We start from the raw sequence: 10027 nt of genomic DNA on the forward strand, positions 1-10027 counted from the left end.
CCAACCTTCCTGGATTATTTACATCTGCATTTCTACAGAGCTGGTTTCTGCTTGGGGGAGGGAGACTTGGGGCTATTAAGAAAAAACTGGGCATGCTTTTCTGTCTCTTTAAGATCCTTTGAGCAAATATATTTTTCTCCCCTTTTAACATTTCCTTCTCTGGGGGGGGGGCTGACTTCCCACAGTACATTTTGCTAAAAGCCTGTAGCCTGAGCATTATACAGGATTGATGACTGATGATCAATCTGCATGCATCAAGGACTGCTTTGGGCTCCCCTCTGAATTATTCAAACCATTGTTGGCTTCTCTGGGCAAGCTGAATGCATGGATTAGCGGACCCTGGCAAAGCTGGAGACTATTTTTCCCGTCACTCTAGGACACGGGTGTCAAACTCGCTGCGTCATATGACGTGTCACGACTTTTTGTTTGTTTGCATTGCCAGAGCTGGGGTGGGCACGGCCTCCGCAGGTTGCAACTGGCCCAGTTTGACACCCCTGCCCTAGGATAAAGGTGCATAAGCAATCAAATGCCTTAAACAGATTCTTTCTTCGGCTGACCAGAGCTGAAGTCTTAGTAAGGCTACACTTGGACCACTGCATCCAGTTCTGCTGAGCAGAATACAAAAAAGGTGTTGAGACTTGGGAAGAGTGCAGAGAAGAGCAACAAAGATGATTAGGGGGCTGGAGGCTAAAACATATGAAGAACGGTTGCAGGAATTGGGTATGTCTAGCTTAATGAAGAGAAGGACGAGGGGAGACATGATAGCAGTCTTCCAATATCTGAGGGGCTCTTACAAAGATGAGGGGGTCAAACTATTTTCCAAAAGCACCAGAAGGCAAGACGAGAAACAGTGGATGGAAATTAACCAAGGAGAGAGAAGCAACCTAGAACTAAGGAGAAACTTCCTGACAGTTAGAACAATTAACCAATGGAACAACCTGCCTCCAGAAGCGGTGAATGCTCCAACACTGGAAGTTTTTAAGAAGAGACTGGACAGCCATTTGTCTGAAATGATATAGGGTCTCCTGCTGAGCAGGGGGTTGGACTAGAAGACCTCCAAGGTCCCTTCCAACTCTGTTATTCTATGTTCTAGACGTAAAATCCACGGGAGGGAACTCATTGAATGAGTTTATTCNCTTGAGCAGGGGGTTGGACTAGATGACCTCCAAAGTCCCTTCCAGCCCTATGATTCTGTGTTCTAAAGAGCTTCGCCAGTTGGAGGTTTTAGACATTTCATTTTCCCAGCAGGGAAAGAATGGTTAATTTTAGAATAGAATAGAATAGAATAGAATAGAATAGAATAGAATAGAATAGAATAGAATAGAATAGAATAGAATAGAGCTGGAAGGGACCTTGGAGGTCTTCTAGTCCAGCCCCTTGCTCAAGCAGGAGAACCTATGCCATCTCAGACAAATGGCTGTCCAGTCTCTTCTTAAAAACCTCCAGTGATGGGGCACCCACGATTTCTGGTGGCAAGCTGTTCCACTGGTTGATTGTCCTCACTGTCAGGAAGTTTCTCCTTAATTCCAGGTTGCTTCTCTCCTTGATTAGTTTCCAACCATTGTTTCTCGTCCTTCCCTCTGGTGCTTTGGAGAACAACCTGGCTCCCCTCTTCTTTGTGGCAGCCCCTCAAATACTGGAATACTACTATCATGTCTCCCCTGTTTGTTCTTTTCTTTAGACTAGCCAAACCCAAATCCTGCAGCCGTTCTTCGTATGTTTTAGTCTCCAGGCCTTGGATCATCTTAGTTGCTCTTCTCTGATTTTTTTTCCAAACTTTCAACATCTTTTTTGTGATATGGTGACCAAAACTGGCTGCAGTATTCCAGGTCTGGTCTCATTAGGGTTTTGTAAAGCAGTACTAGTGATTTATTTATATGTAAGCATGCAGGTACATACAGATGTATGCATAGAGTATGTTTATATGTGCATTACATGTGTGTGTGCACATTTGAGAGCAGGCAACGGGATTTCATTTTTAATGTGTGCCAGTGTGCCCACGGTAAAAACAATAAAAATGAAAATAGAGGTTATCTATCTATTTACCCTATGCAGGTAATCCTTGATTTATGACTACAAATGAACCAGAACTTCCAAGGCAGTTGTTTTAAGTGCGTTGCGCTCAATTTTGCAACCTTTGTGGCATGGCTGTTAAGCAAGTCGCTGCAGCGAATCACTTGGTCATTAAGCGAATCCGGCTTAATCCCCCATTGACTTTGCTTGCCAGAAGCTAGTTGGTGATCATATTACGTGGGGATGCTATTGTAAATACACGCTATTTGCCAAGCGCCCAAATTTTGATCCCATAATCGTAGCGATGCTAAGATCGTGATAAGCACGAGGGCCAGTTTAAGTCATTTTTCAGTGCCGTGTGAACGGTCGCTAAACAAATGCTTGTAAGTCAAGGACCACCTACCTACTCGTAGATAAGGCACCCCTTTGTATTTGGAAAAGTGTGTCATCCGCAGAGAAACGCACCCCGCCTCAGGGGAAAGATGTGTCACTGTGCATATTTGTAACATATCTGGAACGTGAGTAAATCTCAGTTTGTGTGAATAATTCGAAAGGATGTGACTTATACGAGCGACGTTTTTCAGTATTTATTTTCTTTAAAAGGGGAGAAATGAATCCATAAGTACCAAGTCGTCCTCGTAGTTCGCTAAGCTGGCATTTCCGGGGAAAGGAACATTTGGGCTGGGGAAAAATCTACTTCTCCAAAGGTTAAAAAACGCCTTCGAGATCAAAGGATGTTTGGTGCTGAGCCATTCTTTTTAAGATCGCTCAGCTGTTTATTAGTTTTCTGTTGGGCAAATCAGATAAGTTTCTCTCGGAGGCCGGATCGGGAAGGGAGTTAACCGTCCAGTCTAAAAAGCAGGAAGATCAGAAAAGGCCTCTCCCCTTGCAGACCCGAAACGGGGAAGTTGATAATTTGAAATAAAATGACCCTCGGATCCGTAGTGTTTATTGTGGTTGAGTCTCTTTTTTTTTCCCCTCAAAGTTTCCAGAGGCTCAGTTCAGCAGCCTCCGAAAATAAATAATTTGGGCGTGCAAATGTCAAATGGGTGATGAATATGAGTTGGTCATTTTGTCTGAAAATGGTATAGGGTTTCCTGCCTGAGCAGGGGGTTGGACTAGAGCAGGGCTTTTCAACCTTTTCACCCATTGTACCACTTGTAGGATATGGCAACATCCGAGTACTACCAGTTGCCTAGCAAGGTGTCAAACACTTGATGACCAAAAAAAAAAAAAAAGGAAAAAAGTGATAAAGTACAGGTAGTCCTCGACTTACAACAGTTCGCTTAGTGACTGTTCCAAGTTAGAATGGCACTGAAAAAAGTGCCCCCCAAGCCACAGCGGAGCAAGACACCTGCCTGTCCGCCCGGCCGCGCTCTTCCTCCTGTCCGAGGTTTCCATTGTTGGGAGCATTTCTGTTGGGGATTGGCAGCGGGGGTGGGGTGGGGGTGTTTGGATTTTATTCCCCCGTCTGCTGGGTGGTTGCAGCAGGTTTTGGTCCCTTCACATGACCCTGGGACACTGTGACCGTCATAAATATGAATCAGTTGCCAAGCATCTGAATGTAAATCACAAGACCCGGGAGAGGCTGCAACATTTCAACTGATCGGTGCTTCTTCTGGGCTCAGCAGAAGCGCCAGGATCACTGCCGAGCTCCAGCTGGAGCCTGGCTCTGATCCTGGCACTTCCACTGAGCCCTGACAGCCCCGAAGAAGCACTGATCCTGGGGCTTCCGCTGAGCCCTGACAGCCCTGCAGCTCCAGCCATCTCTCGCTCAGGCTTGTGCGGTGCTGCCACCGGTTCAGCTCATTCCCTTCCCCTGCTACCACTTTTCTAGGATGCTCACGTACCACCTGCCAGGTGCCAATGTACCACAGGTGGTACCCGTACCACTGGTTGAAAAGCCCTGGACTAGATGACCTCCAAGGTCCCTTCCAACATTATTATTATCTTTTATTCATTAGACATGAATCTCAGTCAACTGAACATTCAAGTTGGCTGGCGCTGATGGTTGACACGGGTTGCTACCCGCATCCTAGGTGTCAACCAGGTGTACCTCCTTAAAATATAAGATGTTCCGAGTAGCGACAGTTTTTTTGTGACATTGCTGGAGTTATTGCAGGAAGCTGCAGTTTCTTGATGTGTTTTGCAAAGTTTTGGGACATAGTTCCCAGTGCCCCGATGACAATGGGTGTCACCGTTACACGTTTCATCCATAATCGCGCAGTTTCGATGGCCAGGTCACGATATTTCGTCATTTTTTCCAGTTCTTTTTCTTCGACTCTGGCATCTCCTGGTACAGCGATATCAATCAGCTGTACGCTTCGGTTCTCTACAACTGCGATGTCTGGCGTGTTGTGTTCCAAATGGCGATCTGTCTGTATTCGAAAGTCCCACAAGATCTTCACCCCTCTCGTTCTCAACAATTTTTTCCACCCTGTGTTCCACGACTTTTCGGACACAAGCAAGTTGTATTTTTTACACAATGCCCAGTGGATTAATTTAGCAACTCGGTCATGTCTAGCTTTGTCATCAGTTTGCGCAATTTTGCTGCGCTCATTATAAAGACGATTGATGATGATGATGATGATGATGATGGTGATGGTGATGGTGATGATGTAGTAAGGGGCAGAGAGGGGTCTTCTGTTTAATAAACCTATACACCTAGGAGTAAATGCAGCGTTTGCTGTCTTAAACTTTGGAGTGTGTCTGCCCAGGAGAATTAAGACAAGTCATGGACAACTTTGAAGAAGCACGGAGTTAAACATTTGCATCACCTAATAACGAGGATTTTCTAAGTGGAGTACAACACAGTCCATTGCAGTTTGGAGAAGAAAATATTAGAATGCACAATCAATTAATTAATAACCTTTGCATGCTACCCAACTCTTACAGACTCTGGGCAGCTCACACTACTTCAACAAAATTATCGCAAAGTTAATAATGCAAAAGATACGGATATAACCAACGTTAATGTGTCTCATCCTGTTTTAAATTTCCATTTTGGGGGCTGTGCGTGCTTTATAATGTGCATAATGCATTTGTACACGGAGGTAATCCTTGCTTTACAACCGTTCTTTTAGTGACCGTTTGAAGTTACAATAGCACTGGGAAAAGTGAATTATAATTGGTCCTCACTCTTACGAGCCACTAGAATATAAAATGAGAACAACCCCCCTTCCCTTCTAGCATTGATAATGTTTACCTAGTTGGGTGATGTGCAAGAAAACCACCCAGCTCAGAGAGCACCAAGGACCCCACAGTCCTCCTCCTCCTCCTCCTCCTCCTTCTCTCTACAAATCCTACTCACTCCCTTCTAGCATTGATGATGTAACCTAGTTGGGTTATGAAACGTCTGCAAAAAATCAGCCAAGCTCAGAGACTCTGAGATACCATTATTCACTTCTATTGGAATGAAAACATACATTTAAAATGAAATAAATTGGTTATTTAAATCGATAAAATAACCTAAAAATAGGTTATTTTTAATGGAATATCCAGGTTACCTTATCTGACGTTGACCTTGATTCCTGGTGGCTACATGGACACGTCCGTCTCATTTTCTTGGCAACAATGCAAAAATAGTTTGTCATGGAGTCCTGGATTTCTTCCAAAACGTTTCTCAACTTTCAAACATCCGTTTCCTCCTCCACTACGCAAAGCCCACTCACTCCCTTCTAGCACTGGTGTTGTTACCTAGTTGGGTGATGAAACGTCTGCAAGAAAACCACCCAGCTCAGAGTGCACCAAGGACCGTGGCAAGGAAAGGTCGTAAAACGGGGCAAAATTTACTTAACAAATGTCTCACTTAGCGATAGGGAATTTGGACTTAATTGTGGTTGTAGCTGTATTTTTATATGTTGCAGCAAACAAGAAAAAATTCTGGATATTGGAAGAGATAGCGCTTGCAGGATAGGCATTAATCTGCCTGGTACTGTCCCTAGGAGGCTGTCTTCCAATATTTGAGGGGCTGCCACAGAGAAGAGGGAGCCAAGCTATTCTCCAAAGCGCCTGAAGGCAGGATAAGAAGCAACGGGTGGAAACTCATCAAGGAGAGAAGCAACCTAGAACTAAGGAGAAACTTCCTGACAGTGAGAACAATTAACCAGTGGAACAACCTGCCTCCAGAAGCTGTGAATGCTCCAACACTGGAAATTTTTAAGAAGAGACTGGACAGCCATTTGTCTGAAATGGTATAGGCTTTCCTGCTTGAGCAGGGGGTTGGACTAGAAGACCTCCAAGGTCCCTTCCAGCTATGTTATTCTGTTCTTAAGAGGAAAGACGCTTGTTTCGATGACCTGCCGGATCCCTAATGTCGTCTTGACAGTGGACCCTTGCCCGAGGTACTACCTCCTTCTCCCGTTACGTCTCTTCCTTCCTCGACTAGAGGGGCGTCTCCGTAAACCCCTTCTCGGTCGACCGGGGTTCCCTTAAGACCCTGGGCCTCGCGGCGGAACTTTAGGTCCGGTCCGGTCCGGTCCTTTACCCGTGCCGCCGTCCTAGGGTGTGTCCTCCGCCGTCAGTCTCAGGAAGGCAGAGTCCCCAGAGTCTTCCAGGGAGCCAGGAGTCTCGGTAGAGACAATCGTTCTGAGGCCAGAGGAGGAGGAGGGGGGGTCCCACAGAGCCCACCCTTCCGTACACCTGCAGACAATGCAAATGGCCTTGGGACCTCCCCAGCACCTTGAGAACACAGCGGCCGAACGGGGACAAGGGGGCAGCGTGACGGTCAAAAATAATACGTTCCTTTCCCCCAAATCCACAAAGCTAGCCAGGATGTATCAATCCCATTTCTGCAGTCTGCTGAGACAGCTGTCACTTAAAGCAGGGCTTTTCAACCTTTTCACCCATTGTACCACTTTTAGGACATGGCAACATCCGAGTACCACCAGTCGCCTAGCAAGGGGTCAAAAACTTGATGACCAAAAAAAAAAAAAAAAAAAGGAAAAAAGTGATAAAGTACAGGTAGTCCTCGACTTACAACAATTTGCTTAGTGACTGTTCGAAGTTACAGTGGCACTGAAAAAAGTGGCCCCCCAAGCCACAGCCGAGCAAGACACCTGCCGGCCCACCCAGTGGCGCTCTTCCTCCTGTCCGAGGTTTTCATTGTTGTGAAGCATTTCTGTTGAGGATTGGCAGCGGTGATGGAGTGGGGGGTGTTTGGTTTTTATTCCCCCCATCTGCTGGGTGGTTGCAGCAGGTTTTGGTCCCTTCACATGACCCTGGGACACTGTGACCATCATAAATATGAATCAGTTGCCAAGCATCTGAATGTAAATCACAAGACCCTGGAGAGGCTGCAACATTCCAGCTGATTGGCGCTTCTTCTGGGCTCAGCAGAAGGGTCAGGATCAGTGCTGTTTTCCAGCTGATTGGTGCTTCTTCCAGCTGGAGCCAGGCGCTGATCCTGGCGCTTCCGCTGAGCCCTGACAGCCCTGCAGCTCCAGCCATCTCTCACTCAGGCTTGTGCGGTGCTGCCACCGGTTCAGCTCATTCCCCTCCACCGCTACCACTTTTCTAAGATGGCCGCGTACCACCTGCCAGGTGCCAATGTACCACAGGTGGTACCCGTACCACTGGTTGAAAAGCCCTGACTTAAAGCACTTAGTGGACCATGAAGGGTTTGCAACCGGGCTGCGGAAAAGGCCAGCGAGCACGTATGCACATCCACACTTGCATGAGCAGTGGTCGAGCAGCTGAACGCTCCGTTTAAGCGGCTGGCAGGCGCGGGTTCACGCTGCTTGCCGGCCGCTTGCCCGGAACCATCCCCTCTCCCCATTCCCGCCAGTCCACAAAACCGGAAACCTTGGGGAACTCTGACTTAAGGTGTCAGCGGTGTGTACGGGAGAAGGTGTTAGATTAGGGGTGAAGGAGCAAGGGGACCCACCTTAGCCGGAGAACGTCCCAAAGGGCCACGAGCCAATCCTTTCATCTCAGACCAAGAGCGGGGACGGTACATGTAGTCCTCGACTTACGACGACTGGTTTAGTGACCGTTCAGAGTTACAACGGCCCTGAAAAAAAAGCGACTTTTACCTGTTTTTCACACGTAACGATCCTTGCAGCGTCTCCACGGTCACGAGGACAAAATTGGGATGCTTGGCAACCGGCATGCGCCGATGACAATTGCAGTTTTGCCAGGGGTCACGAGACCCCCTTTTTGTGACCTTCTGACATGCAAAGTCATTGGGAGAAGCCAGATTCACTTAACAACCGTGCAACTAACTTAACCGCTGAAGCGATTCACTTAGTAACTGTGGCGAGAAAGGTCGTGACATGGGGCAAAATTCACTTAACAGCTGTCTCGCGTAGCCATAGAAAGGCAGTCGTAATTTGAGGACTACCTGCACAGGGGTCGTGTTCTCGAGTGGAAAACCGGTCAGCCAATCCCCTTCAGGGAGGGGCAAATGGATTCAGTTGTCCTGCCCCCTTAACCACCAGGCTACGATGACCACCTTCGCCTTTGAGCATTGCTGTGAGCGATAGAAGAACGGAGAAGTACATGTGTGCACGCCGTAAAGTACTGTTGAGGGGAAAGTCTTCATCGTGGTTCAGTCCAAGCCGGGAATAAACCACATGGCGACTGCTTTAGAAAGAAGGTTGCAGTTTATTGAAGAGGAGAGCCAGACAGAAAGATGGCTCTGGAAGAAAAGAGAGTGAGCACATGTAGGGAGTGGGTTTTTATACCCTCTGGAGTTTTTTGTTTGGAATTGTTCCTGTGGCATGAACTTTGACCTGAGTCTGAGTGTGCCCTTTGGCATCTGTGGGTTAATCCTATTCTGTCTTAGAGTTTGGGTGGGGTATGTAGATTTTAGGTGTCCTTGTCTTCTTAATCTTCTAGTTGGGGGCGTCCAACCTTCCTGGATTATTTACATCTGCATTTCTACAGAGCTGGTTTCTGCTTGGGGGGGAGGGAGACTTGGGGCTATTAAAAAAAACTGGGCATGCTTTTCTGCCTCTTTAAGATCCTTTGAGGAAATATAATATTTTGCCCTTTTAATATTTCCTTCTCTGTGGGGGGGGGGCTGACTTCCCACAGTACATTTTGCTAAAAGCCTCTAGCCTGAGCATTATACAGGATTGATGACTGATGATCAATCTGCATGCATCAAGGACTGCTTTGGGCTTCAGCCCCTCCTCTCTGAATTATTCAAACCGTTGTTGGCTTCTCCAGCAAGCTGAATGCATGGATGAGCGGACCCAGGCAAAGCTGGAGACCATTTTTTCCCGTCACCCTAGGACACGGGTGTCAAACCCGCCGCGTCATATGACGTGTCATGACTTTTTGTTTGTTTGCATTGCCAGAGCTGGGGTGGGCATGGCCTCCGCAGGTTGCAACTGGCCCAGTTTGACACTCCTGCCCTAGGATAAAGGTGCATAAGCAATCAAATGCCTTAAACAGATTCTTTCTTCGGCTGACCAGAGCTGATGCTTTGCAGAGTCTTAGTAAGGCTACACTTGGACCACTGCATCCAGTTCTGCTGAGCAGAATACAAAAAAGATGTTGAGACTTGGGAAGAGTGCAGAGAAGAGCAACAAAGATGATTAGGGGGCTGGAGGCTAAAACATATGAAGAACGGTTGCAGGAATTGGGTATGTCTAGCTTAATGAAGAGAAGGACGAGGGGAGGGGGACAGGATAGCAGTCTTCCAATATCTGAGGGGCTCCTACAAAGATGAGGGGGGTCAAACTATTTTCCAAAAGCACCAGAAGGCAAGACAAGACGAGAAACAATGGATGGAAATTAACCAAAGAGAGAGAAGCAACCTAGAACTAAGGAGAAATTTCCTGACAGTTGGAACAATTAACCAGTGGAACCACCTGCCTCCAGAAGCGGTGAATGCTCCAACACTGGAAGTTTTTAAGAAGAGACTGGACAGCCATTTGTCTGAAATGATATAGGGTCTCCTGCTGAGCAGGGGGTTGGACTAGAAGACCTCCAAGGTCCCTTCCAACTCTGTTATTCTATGTTCTAGACGTAAAATCCACGGGAGGGAACTCATTGAATGAGTTTATTC

This window comes from Protobothrops mucrosquamatus, unplaced genomic scaffold (genome assembly GCF_001527695.2).
Source record: "Protobothrops mucrosquamatus isolate PMUCROS unplaced genomic scaffold, P.Mucros_1.0 scaffold1930, whole genome shotgun sequence".
Classification (NCBI taxonomy): Eukaryota; Metazoa; Chordata; class Lepidosauria; order Squamata; family Viperidae; genus Protobothrops; species Protobothrops mucrosquamatus.